The sequence below is a fragment of the Sparus aurata genome, chromosome 10 (assembly GCF_900880675.1).
Source record: "Sparus aurata chromosome 10, fSpaAur1.1, whole genome shotgun sequence".
In the NCBI taxonomy this organism is placed as follows: domain Eukaryota; kingdom Metazoa; phylum Chordata; class Actinopteri; order Spariformes; family Sparidae; genus Sparus; species Sparus aurata.
In genome coordinates this window covers 1,325,294-1,337,296 of record NC_044196.1, presented here as the reverse complement: position 1 = coordinate 1,337,296, position 12,003 = coordinate 1,325,294, and the positions used below count along the sequence as shown (strand labels likewise).

Here is a 12,003-nt window from a genome sequence, read left to right as displayed (position 1 = left end):
AGACTAAATATAAATTTTCAAGGAAGCGCATTATTTTTAATCTGCGCCCCTCTAAACGCCCCGTGGATGTATTATTTTTGAAAAAATATAGCTTTTAACAAGCATATTACATTTTCAACCTTTAAGTTGCCTTTTTCATATATGAATCGCTACTTATAAAAAACTGCGGTCTTTTCCTTTTGCATCGCCTGTTTCTGTTTGTCTTGAGACAGCAGAGAGGACAACATGACCTTCATGGAAATATTCACATTATTTTGGGCAGAAAGGAAAAGAACAACATCACAGTGTCAGTTAAATGTAAGTTGTACCTGGAGGAGAGGTGCTGGTGGTGTTTTCATGTAAACAGCTGTGTCTCACACTGTGGGCCTCTCAGGTCACTGTCAGGTTGTTGGCAGAATGAAGATATAAATGTTGTATCTGTCGTTCCTGTTATTAGACTGCAGTTACTGACTGTGAGCTGTAAAGAAGCTACAACATGATGTCAGGTGACGGGGCCATGATCCCACATCCTGTCACACAGTGTTTGTTGGCAGAGTTACAACATTATTTCTGCTGTCCAACTCAGGAATTCATTTAGTGTTGCCCCAAAGAGCTGATGACAGATTTTCACCCCTGCATGTTTGAGTTAAACAGTCTGGCTCATCACACAGCACGTTCTCTACAGCGCACTTTGACTGTGCAGAAAAACTTAGTAACACAACAACAATAATCACATTAAAATGAAATGTATCAAAACAGGAGGCAGTCGTACTCAGTCCATCACCGGCTGGACATTTACAGTCATGTTTGGTCTGATCATCGCCTTGGAACACTGTGTCATGGGGGACCCTACCAGGACCTGAGTGCTCCAGAGAACCCTGATCCCAGAGTCAACGGGTACATGAACCCCTTCACCATCATATCAGAGCAGATTACCACCTCCGGTTTCTTCAGCAGCAGACGGTTCTGGTTTATTATACAATGAGGCAACACGGAATTTGAAAGGAAATAAATCAAACATATGAAATAAATAAAGAGTTTGAACTGGCTGGAAGCAGGTGGCTTGAAACTACAAATAGCTCCTTTAAACACAATAATCATATGAAGGAAGTGCAGATGTGCTCAGTGGAATCTACCAGTAAGAGTCTGACATCATAACAGAATCAGAATCAGAATCAGAATGAGATTTATTGCCAGGTAGGTTTTTACACAAACGAGGAATTTGTCTTGGTGCGATGGTGCTTAAATATATAAATACATTATATAGATTGATTTAAAAAAAATAACAATTAATTAACCTTTGTTTTGTTTGTTTGTTTGTTTGTTTGTTAGTCCTGCTGCATTTGTGTGTTCTTGTTGTTAAGGTAGTTTATTTGAAAAAAGTGAAAAGGAAAAGGGGGTTCTGTGTATGTTGAACTAAAATGTAAATATGTGTTGACAGAACTCAAAAAGATTTATATATATATATATATATATATATATATATATATATATATATATATATATATTAGGGCTGTCAAACGATTATTTTTTAAGGCACATTTTTTTCTGTTATAAATGTATTTTTTCATGTTCTTAATACCTTTAACAACATAAGAAAGTGCAAAGATGCTTGATTTATGAACATTTTTATTCAGCACTTGAAATCATGCAGGAAAATAAAAGGCCTTTTTTGTTGTCTACTTTTGGCGAAGGGGGGGGGGGGGGGGGCCTCTCTCCATCTGCCGTGTGTTTGGCTTGCAAGTGATATTTGAGACTCAATGTACTTCCATGGTGACTCATTTCATGTCGACAGTACGTGCAGATAACATTTGTCCTATTGACCGTCTGGCAGTGTTTCGAAAGTAGTTTGCTAAATTACCACATAATAGCCAGGTTTCAATTAACCGCAGGGTCCCTTTAAATGCTGGTGCAGATGTATATTGGTAAATAACCGTTGGTTCCAAATAAATGTCCGGTCTAATTTTTTATTTTTTTTAAATTAAGGAAGAAGAGGTGTCCACTGACAATGCACGTTTTTCTTCTTCGCCTTTTTAACGCAGTGTGCTGCTCTCTGTCAGTCATCACACTGATGATCACCATGGCTCCGGTGCAGCAAAACAATAAAAAGTACGACTTGAAATTCAAACTTTCTGTCGTGATATATTCAGAGGAAAACTCGGGAGAAGCAGCCGCTAGACGTTTCTCTGTCGACCCCAAGAGAGTGAGAGAAACTGAGCTTCAGCGTCTGTCTGAGGAGGACAGCAACAGGGCCAGGCTGCCTGCTGGAGGGAGGAAGAAGGCTGCGAGGAGCCTGAGATAAACATGCGGGGATGAGTTATCAGCAAACGGGCATGCTTTTCAGTCCGCTGTGTTTTTCCCAAACCGAAATAACATGTTAGAGAAACATCAGTCTGGTTTTAGGAGAAACCACAGTACCGAGACAGCACTTTAAAAGATTTTAAATGACATCAGATGGAATTTAGATAACAAAAAGCTCACAGTGTTGGTTCTACTGGATCTAAGCGCTGCTTTTGAAACAGTAGACCATCACATTTTATTAAACAGACTTAGCCATCTGGTCGGCCTCTCTGGTACTGTCCTCAACTGGTTTTGTTCCTATCTCACAGATCGATGCTTTTATGTAAGTATGGATACATGCTCCTCAGGAACCCATGAAATTGGATGTGGGGTTCCCCAAGGGTCAATTTTAGGTCCACTTCTTTTTAATCTTTACATGCTTCCTCTTGGGGATGTCATCAGGAGACACGGCATCAGCTTCCATAGTTACGCTGATGATACACAACTGTACATTGCCGTGTCTCCTGATGAAACAGATCAAATTGATGCCCTTCTTAACTGCATTGTAGACATCAAGATGGCAGTGAATTTCCTACAGCTCAACCAGGACAAAACTGAGGTTTTAGTTATAGGTCCTGACGGCCAGAGAGAGAAACTTTTTCCAAAACTACAACATCTTAAACCAACACAATCAGTAAAAAATCTGGGCGTGATTGTTGATTCTGAGTCCGCCCATTTCTCTCCCAGGCCACTACGGAGGTGCTAAGGTTTAGTTCATCTTGTGATGTATGGATCACGTCTCAGTCTGAGCAGGAAGTCGGTTCTTCTGTGTCAGGAATGTTTCTGGATGATGTCTGAACTATTCTAACTCCGTCTGTTATCTCTGGTTTTGTTCAGACACACAGAAGAAGCCTGGAGATGACGTCACTCTTCAGTGTCCGGTTCACTCAGATGGTGACATCACAGTGATGGCGTGGAAACATCAGTCAGCGGGTGATGTCATCGTCCTCAGAAATAACCACTCATATGAATCCGACCAGCATCCGTCTTTTCGTGGTCGAGTGGATCATACGTATCAAGATGGAGTCTTTACTGTGACCCTGAAGGACGTCACCATCAACGACTCTGGAACATACGAGTGTGTAATAGGACGGAGAGACGGAGCGCCGCCTGTTTCCATCATGAGCATCAGCCTGACAGTTACAGGTGAGTTGTAGAGTTCAGTGTCTCTCTAAACTAAAACTGGGCTTCAGATCTATAAAGCTGTGAGTACGCCTGACTCTGTTTGATCTAAATCTCAACAAGTGTACGTTGAGACCATGTTGTGGATGGTGAGCAGTAGTTTCCCTGGTAAACAAACCGACCTGTGACTGTCTCAGCTGCATCGTCTCTGGGCTCGTTCAGTAGAGCAGACAGGCCGGGTGGAGGAGCAGCGGCAGGGCACCGAGCCCAGAGACACTGTGACAGCAACGCTCCACTCCAGAGGACGAGTGATCCCGAGACAAGACGCAGAAGCCCGAGAGAGGCAGAAGAGGTCGGTGTGTTTACCAGGAAACTGCAGCTGAACCACAGAATCAGAGCGGAGTGGAAAAACTGACACAACCAGAGTTCCTGTGTCAGACTGAGTCAGGCAGAGAACTCAACCCATGAAGTCTGAGTCATGTGATCAGAGAGCAGGAGATGATGTCTGATGTGACACTGAAGAGGAAATGCTACCTGCTGACACCTCTTTCTGCTCTGCAGGTCTCACAGCTGGACACACCGAGGACGGAGGAAACAAGGAGGGAGGAAACGAGGAGGGAGGAAACAAGGAGGGAGGAAACGAGGAGGGAGGAAACAAGGAAGAAGGACACAAGGAGGGAGGAAACAAGGAGGGAGGAAACGAGGAAGGAGGACACAAGGAGGGAAGAAACAAGGAAGGAGGAAGCGAGGAGGGAAGAAACAAGGAGAGAGGAAGCGAGGACAGAAGGAACCTGCCTAGTCGTTCTCGATTGGCTCTGATAGCAGCTGTTTTTGCAGTGATTCTTGTTTTGTGGGTCATTTTTTTAACCCTGGTATATAAAAGACTCATGAAGAAGAAATCTGAACACCTTGCTGCTGATGAGAAACATCAGTTATCATCCTCAGAACTTGTCGAGGTTCAGTGTCAATCTGATGTCACCTCCTTTTTATTTTGCTTGTCAAATGTCATATGTGGTTGTTGATGCACACTGTGTACCTGACGTGTCTTTCTAACGCTCATCGCCACATTTATGACTCAACAACACAGCCACCATTAGACTGACACACTGTGCAGCAGAAGGCTTTTCTCTCAGGACGGCTGGATGAGCAGGAACTAATAAATCCACCAGTTCACTCCAACAAGTGCACTTCTCAACATCACTGAGAGATATTTGAGGTTTTACAGCCTCACAACTGACCTGAAGCTGTTCCACAAACAAACTGAACTGCTTCAATAACTCTGATGCACATGACTCTGCGTGAAGCCGCTAATATACTGTTGGACATAATATAAGCTTAACAACACATTTTTAAGATTTTATAATGATGCTGCTGAAATAAGACGGATTGACATGTGATGTGCACCGTTATTGATGATGTGACTCATGATGTTCAGTGTCTACGAGTGATGTTGTGGTGATTCTATAGACACACTAATCATTGCATCCTGGCATAACAGTTCTTGTGAAGCACAGTCTCAGCTTATTCAGTACAAACTGTTTAACAGAAACCACTGGACCCCAAGTAAAATGGCCAAACTAAAACTTAAGGACAGTAACACGTGTTGGAGGTGTGACAAGGAAGTGGGTACTCTTGTGCACATGTTGTATTCTTGTGAAAAAAATGCACATTTGTGGGAAAGGGTTGTTTCCCTCTTAAATGATCTTTTTGGATTACAACTCACCAAGACCCCAGCTCTGTGTATTCTGGATCTGCTGCCAGACAATAACACTTTGACTGGAAGACAAAGACTATGGATACGTTTGGGTGCGACAGACAGAGACACTGGAAGTCATCTACTCCGTGCTGTTTTAAGGAATGGACTGAACAAATGACTGAGTCACTTACAGAGGGGAGAGAGGATATATTTAATCAAGTCTGGGGCTCCTTCTTGATGTCAATAGAGGGGTTGTCTGTCTGTATTTAAGGCACCGAGTGGTAGAATGAGAGGACAAATGTTTAACATAAGTGTAAGGCACATGTCGTTGTTGTTTTTTTCTTTTCTTCTTTTTTTAATTCTAAAATGGGACAGTGGATGATGTATATATGTCTTGTAATTTGTGATGGTGACATATGTTGTACTGTCTGTCAAAAATATTAATAAAAAAAGAAAAGAAAGAAACACTGATCACACACACACCACAAAGACAGGTGACTCTCTCTGGAGGCCACAACCAAACCACAACAATTACAACAACACACAGCTGGGAGGAACAGACACCATGAACTTCTACTGAAACAAACCAAACTTTAATTAAAATGTTGACATTTAAAGCAGGTTTATATGTTGTATCAGTGAACTGGGCAGAGGCAGCCGAGGTTAGACACAACTGTTTAAATACAACAACACAACAACCTAGCAGAGCTCGTACAGTCCAGTATATTATGTGTAACTGATGAAGCTGTAAACTAGCAGAGCTCAGAAACCATAAACTCACAAATACGATGAGACAACGGGCTGATTTTGTGCAGCTGTGTTATTTATATGGCCACTAAAGGAAAAGACAGCAGTTTATTCCAGTAATAGATTACTTCTGTGAAAAAAAAGATTAGCTGAATTACAGAAATAACACTTAATGATACTCGATTATAAAAGTAATCCTGCTGCACTGATAGTTATCCCCGACGCTGGTCACAGATGTGTTCAGCTCAGAAATGATGCGCGGCGCTGACCCTCATGATGTCATCAGTGTCCTCAGCCACGCCCTCCTCAGGTCGGTTGGGAGGTACTGTTGCCATGGAGACAGATAGGTCATTTCCTGTCAGAAGCGGTTAATCATGAAATTCAGTCTGATTTTATAAACAATATTAGAAGAAGCCAGAGTATCATAATCAATACAAACATTCATCAATACATGACTGTAAGTGATAAAGATGTTGTGCAATGACTGATTGATTGATTGATTGATTGATTGATTGATTGATCGATCGTTACCTGTGGACCTGCGTCGATATAAAGACACCATGATGACAGTGGAGATGCGGTACGGACAGAACACCACCAGGTGGAGGAGCACAAGAAAGAAGGGGGTCGAGTCAGGGGGCGGGGCTGCAGATGGGGGCGGGGCCATGGTTGTTGGTTTACCTGCGAGAATCTCACCTGGTGAACATGTGGATGAAATGAGTCCTGAAATCAAAATCAGCCCGTTCAGTTCAGTTTGGTTCTGTCCTGTTCCTCTGTCAACAGAAGTTCTGTTGGTACTCTGCCTCCAACTCCAGGAAACTATTCTCTTATTCTCTTCCCTCCTCACCCCTCCTCACCCCTCCTCACCCCTCCTCATCCTTCCTCCCTCACTGCTGATGACTTTGCAACTTATTTTACCCAGAAAGTAAAAGACATCAGCTCCTCATTTACTCTTCTGCCCATCCAGAAAGCTCCTCCCCCCGACTGAGTCACTTGGTGCATCCAGAACCTCGTCCCACTCGTCGGTCATGGAGCTGCTGACCAGGCTGCTGTATCTGACCCGGTGAGGGCAACTCCTCAGCCTCATCTTACCAGTGACAGTGATGTTGATGCTGGTACCGTTTTCCTCGGTGGACTCACACCAGTAAACTCCACTGTCCCAGGGGACGATGAAGTTGATGGTACATGAAGAACCAGCTGGTCGTCCCCAGTTATCTCCACACTGAGACACCTTTCCTTTAGTCGTGTTCCTCCTCACCGTCCATCCATCAGAGCTATCGTCCTCCTCACACCTCAGAGAGACAGACTCTCCTTTAAACAGCTGAGAGCTGTGAGGACTGATCTTCAGAGAGGCTGGAGGAGGATGATTTCATTAACATCAGAACTGAATGACGGGCTGAGAGGCAGCGTGACATTTAAAACAACCGAGTGTTGGATCTCCACATGGAGCTGAGTTTCTAAAGTTTGTCTAACATGTTGGAACACCTCTGATGATCCCTAAACTGCTGGAATAAGTATCAGGATGTACGACAGTTGATGCACCGATCTGATGCCACATCTTTCTTTCATTAGAAACAGGACCTGGTTACTTCATACACCTGCATGAAACTAACAGATTTTAGCAGCCAGGATCAATAAACAACAGCTCATCAGTAGTTTAACATACAGAGTGTCGGTACAAAGTTCAGGTATCAAGAGACGATCATTACACCTCCAGTAAGAACCGTTTTCCTTCAGAAGTCATGATTTGGTTGAAAGAGGAGTTTTCTCTGTAACTTTCCTCTCATTAAGTTAGCAGGCGGTTGCTGTCAGAGGCAGCATTCACTAACCTCGGGTGGCCATGCAGCAAAGCATCATGGTCAGACCTGAAGGGAGGAGAGACATGTTGGTGTGAGGTTTTAGATTTCACACAGAGACACGGAGAGCCATCCAACGAGGAGATAAAGTGTGTGTGTGTGTGGATACTAACATCACACCTGTACATGTTAAATACATGTTTCTGCAGAGCCTCGTGCTCCACGTGCTCCTTACCTTTCACTTATTGATACTTGATGAAGAAGCTCACGATTATAAGGTCATTAAAGCTCCTGCTGGAGAGAAGCTGGTCAGATTCTGATGCTCTGGGATCTCAGGTCGTTATTGATCTGATATCAGTCATCATCCAGGGTTCAGTTATCAGAATATCACAGCCGAGTTAAGATGATGTTACTTCCTGCTCTGAAATGGAAACCACCTTCTCAATCGATTCAACTGCTAAACATCTCCTTTCTCTTCTTCTTTTATTTTATCAGTCAACATTTATTGATTTTTAAATGTAAGTTCATCCTAATCGGACCTTTCCATCATACTTTGTTCATCAGATTGTACTTACCGAGCAGCCATTGTGTTGATGTTTGTCCCATTGTGTCACTAACGGATGTGAGTTTGACATTTCATACCAAGCTTCAGTCAGAACACCTAAACCAGCTCACTTCCAGTGAGAACTGAGAGCTCTGTGGCTTTGACAGAGAGACAATATGACAGTTTAAACACACCTGAAAGCTTCCACACAACAAGTGAAAACCAAACTCCACGAGTAGGTAATTAATTAACAAAGGACAGAAATATATCATGGAAATCAAAGTGAGCAGTGACGCATTACGCGTGCTGCTACCTGAGGAGCCTCAAACAGCTCCTGTGCAGACCGGACTCAGTTTCAATGTGAACCAGCAGGTGTCAGCAGCCAGCAGGTCTCCTCACCTGTCACCAGGACACACAGGAGCAGAGTTAGTTTGAGGTCTTTGTCCTCAGAGAGGCCATGACTGCTACAGCTGACAGGACAGGTAGGTCCACACAGGCAGGCAGCACATGTTCATCAATAAAACAACATTAACTGGTTAATCATTACGTTTCTAAGCAGGTGGACAGGAGAACTAAAATAAAATGTTTGTACCATCCTGTTTTGTTTTTTTTAATATGTGAACAGGATAGAATGTGTATGTTTCTAGAGCTTTAGTTACTGGTATAAATACTTCTGATTACAAGGATTCATACTGTTGAAGAAAAAAACTCTTGCTATTAGCTGGAAATGCATCTTCCTGACTTTCAATGGCTAAATTTAACTTGTAGCCCAGAAACTTTTCAGGAAAACGTTCTGTTCCTGCTGTCTGAAAAAGGAGACAAAGAAAACAAGACAAAGTGGCGACCTCACTGGATGTGATAAGAGACGGCTTCTTATCAAAGGGGAAGTGTGCATGTTCTCCTCGTTTCCTCTCTCTCCTCCGGTGGTTTCCCCTGTTTTTTAAACAATATACCAACAGGTTCTAATGTTGAACTGAAACTAGACTCTGAGAAATGCTTTGTTGGTATTTGTGGATTAACAGCAGGTTTTCTGTCTGTTTTCAGGAAGAGTTTAAGCGTAATGAACATCTTAGTCACTACCTGTGAGAAGTGAAGCCTACTGTAGGATATTTATATCATATCAATCTGCCTCAAATTTCTCTCTCAGGTAGGATCCAAACATACTCAACACCCAGATCTCTGCCTGAACATTTGAAACACCCAGAAGCAGCATTTTATCCAGACTAAAGGTCAGACTGGATTACCAAATCAGAGCAAACGGATGGAGGATGGAGACAGAGCAGAAACACACAGTGAGGTCAAGACATGATGAAAGAGTTGAGTTGAGTCTGATAGAAGCAGCTGGAGATATGAGCCCGACTCTCCACCTGTTGTTGAACAGGTGCAGGAGAGATGAAGAAGACTCAGAGACACCGATGACTTACATTGAGATAGTTTATAGAACTAGAGTGTGCTGCCGTGATAATCCCAATGAGTCTTCCCAATGTCCAAATGATATCTTACAGCTTCAGGAGGAAGTGCTTCAACACGTTATCTGTTTAATAACATAGTAGAAGGTGATGCAGAGTCTCTCTGCTGTAGCCAGAAGACTAAGAGGAAGAACAGGTCAGAGACACTGAAACATAGATCGAAGGCCTCCTTATAAGGTTTACACAAACAGTTAGCTTAGCTTAGCCTTGGCTCTGTTCATCAGACATCTGTTCTGCAGACACATCTACAGCAGCTTTGAGTATCTAGGTTGCAGAGACCATGAGAAGAACGAGAATGCTCATAGAACAATCATCACTATCCTTATCCAGATGTTAACGTCTGTACAACACACATATGACCTCCTATAGTATGAACACATAATATCCTGGGAGAATCATAAAATTCCCACAAAGGACAGCACGTACGGTATGCTGTGTAGATAGTAGAGCCTCTTGAGGCACATTGTGGTTTGTAATGCTGGACTGTGTGACAATACTAAAGATGGCAGCTGCTCAGGAGTGACACCTGGATGATTCTGAATAAACACATTCATCTGTACCTGGAACAGAGTTGTAGACATTCATGTTTTCTCCTTATATCATTGTCCTCTGTGCAAAACTCTTGATACTTTAAAGGGACAGTGTGTAATATATCAAGTATTTAGCGCCATCTAGCTGTGAGGTTCTACATTGCAACACTCCTTTGATCACCCCTCCCGTTCTGATGACGTTGGAGACGTTCCAGAAGCTACGGTGGCCCTGATGGACAAGAAACTCATTTTCAAAATATGGACTCTTCCCAACAGCGTCGAGTATTTCTACTGATTCAAGTAAAGACGTAGTTAGTTATTAAGGCTATAAAACTAGAGGTTCCCTCTCAGTTTCCGCAGTCAAGCTAGCTCTGAGCAAAAACGCGTTTAGCCTTCCTAAGTAGTTTTTTTAAAACCGGAAAGACATGGCGGCCTCCATAGAGCTTGCCCGTGCGGTGTATATTCAGATAGGTAATTCTTTGCTCAGGAGGATAAGTCAGATTGTTGGCAGAGGTAATTGTACACCAATGAGGACTTACTTATGAACGAAGACGTTGATTTGAGTTAGTAAATTACTTAAATCGTTACACACTGTCCCTTTAAAGGTGCACTTAATGTTTAATCAGATTGTGAATTTATAACTGGCCTCAAACTGATCATTGAACATCAGACACAGATGAGCTGCACAGTGGAGCATCTTTACTGACCCTTGCAGGACTTTTGTAACACTGCAACAACAAAACACAACAAGAGGAAAACAGGTTGCACCCAGGAAAGTTTCATCTGAACTACTCAAAAGAGTGGAAACTGTCCTCACACTGCTACAGAGTGAAAGTCCACTGTGGAGAAGACGTCCTTGTTTCAGATGAATCTGTCTCCACTTCAAACACTCAGGACCTCTGAGACAAACCACACTGCATCTGAAGCACACAGTCATTTCCTGCTTTGTGCTGGGCTCCATCCCTCCTCGTACTCTCTGTGCTCAAGAAAAACCAGCCCACCCATTTATTTTTAACTGGTGAGAGAAAAACCTTCAGTCACCAGTGGAACAAACAAAGAGGAAGGAGGAGAGTTGAAGTGATGTGACTGATTTCATTCCACCAACAGGTCCAGAACGATGGGACGGACATCTCTGCTGCTCTGTAAGTACAATCTACTCTGTAAAACTGTAAATAACCCTGAACTGATTCTGTTATTAGACTTTATTGATCACTGCAGGGAAACTAGAGATGAAAAGGCTAAAGAGATGTCAGCAGACTGTAAAAACACTGTAGAAATGCAGTCCATGTACTGCATATGGAGCTGTGGAGTCCTATTGGCTGCTGACTGAGGGGAACCGGTACATCACATGATGTAGTCAGAGACACGGACCCGCCCAGCAGAGAGAGGTTCTGACTCCATCAGACTGTCTGATGCTGTTAATAACATAAATCCATTTAGGAGCGGCTGCACACACCAAGGTGAGAACACTTCCTGTGTGACTGATGAAGAGTTATTTAGTCCCTGACAGAACAGTTAGTGTTCAGGACGCTGTTTATGGAGGGAAATAGGGAAAAAAACATACAATAAAAGAGTGAAGACTGTCTGGATGTCCACAGACTGGACACTAAAGATAAATGTGCTGCTATAAAAATGTCATTGTGAAAGCAGGACTGCACACCATGCAGCACCATGCAGCAGCTGACAGAGAAAGTGCAGAAACAATATTGACATGTGAGACACATGAAGTCACATCTGCTGTGTGTTTGACACCAACTCTGAGAGTTCCATTTAAAACATG

General features: G+C 42.9%; 1 protein-coding gene and 1 pseudogene across 2 annotated transcripts in view; one reads left to right on the top strand and one right to left on the bottom strand.

Moving 5' to 3' along the window:
* The window catches only part of LOC115590091 (zinc finger protein 420-like), a 134,840-nt pseudogene that overhangs the window by 77,065 nt on the left and 45,772 nt on the right, over nucleotides 1–12,003 (bottom strand).
* LOC115590038 (Fc receptor-like protein 5) overlaps nucleotides 11,300–12,003 on the top strand; it is a 435,016-nt gene continuing 434,312 nt past the window's right edge. Inside the window, exon 1 of one of the 2 annotated variants that reach the window (XM_030431291.1) lies at nucleotides 11,300–11,365. The gene's annotated coding sequence lies outside the window, so the exon portion shown is untranslated. The remainder of the gene's footprint in view (nucleotides 11,366–12,003) is intronic. The other variant, XM_030431292.1, reaches the window with a different exon arrangement.